We start from the raw sequence: 1,280 nt of genomic DNA, 5'->3' as shown, positions 1-1,280 counted from the left end.
TACATCGACGATTGGTTGATTTTAGCTCAATCAGAGCAGACGGTGGTTCGACATCGAGATGTCGTTCTCGCCCACATGAGAGAACTGGGGTTGAGACTAAACGCCAAGAAAATTGTGCTTTCTCCATTACATAGGACCACTTATCTAGGTGTGGTGTGAGATTCGACCACGATGCAGGCACGTATGTGCCCTGCTCGGATCGAGTCGGTCCTCACCGCATTCGTGAGAGTCAGAAAAGGCCGGTCACTCACTGTCAAGCAGTTTCAGAGACTGATGGGTTTGATGGCAGCTGCGTCCAACGTGATCGCTCTTGACCTGCTGTACATGAGACCCCTACAGTGGTGGCTCAAGACCAAGGGGTTCTCCCCGAGGGGAAACCCGCTTTGCATGATCAAGGTCACGCGGCGATGCCTACGTGCCTTGGACATGTGGAGGAAACCTTGGTTCTTGTCTCAGGGCCCGGTGCTGGGAGCTCCTTGTCGCCGCGTAACGCTAGCGACGGACGCATCCCTCACCGGTTGGGGTGCGGTCATGAGTGGCCACCCTGCCCGCGGTCTGTGGAGTGGTCACCATCTGACATGGCATATATACTACCTGGAGATGCTGGCCGTGCTTCGTGCACTAAGACACTTCCTCCCAGACCTAAGAGGTCACCATGTGTTGGTGCGCACCGACAACACAGCGGTGGTCTCATACATAAACCACCAGGGAGGTCTGCGCTCGCGCCGTTTATACAAATTGGCACACCAGATCCTTGTGTGGTCCCAGGAGAGGCTCCTCTCGCTGAGAGCGATGCACATTCCTCATCCAGCTCCACTGGGGCTGGATGCCATGGTACAGATGTGGCCGAGGCTTCGTCTGTTCGCCTTTCCCCCGATCGCTCTGCTCCCGGGAGTTCTGGAGAGAGTGCGCCAGGACGGGGTCCGTCTTCTGCTAGTAGCCCCGTTCTGACCGGGCCGAGTATGGTTCTCGGGCCTGATTTCTCTCCTAGACGACACTCCATGGGAGATTCCCATCAGGAGAGATCTCCTCTCACAGGCGGAGGGTACGATCATCCACCCCCGCCCGGAGCTGTGGAAGTTGTGGGTGTGGTCCCTGAGGGGGTACAACTCATAGCTTCCGGTCTCTCAACCGAGGTTGTTGAGACCATCCTCCAATCCAGAGCTCCCTCAACGAGGAAACTGTACACCTTGAAGTGAAAACTTTTCACTTCTTGGTGCGGAGACCGCCAGCTAGACCCAGTTAACTGCCCGGTTGGTACAGTGCTGGAGTTCCTGCAG

This window comes from Sinocyclocheilus rhinocerous, unplaced genomic scaffold (genome assembly GCF_001515625.1).
Source record: "Sinocyclocheilus rhinocerous isolate Xijiao unplaced genomic scaffold, SAMN03320098_v1.1 scaffold148, whole genome shotgun sequence".
Lineage (NCBI taxonomy): Eukaryota > Metazoa > Chordata > Actinopteri > Cypriniformes > Cyprinidae > Sinocyclocheilus > Sinocyclocheilus rhinocerous.
The sequence above is the reverse complement of the archived record's forward strand: the minus strand, read 5'-3'. Positions refer to the sequence as shown.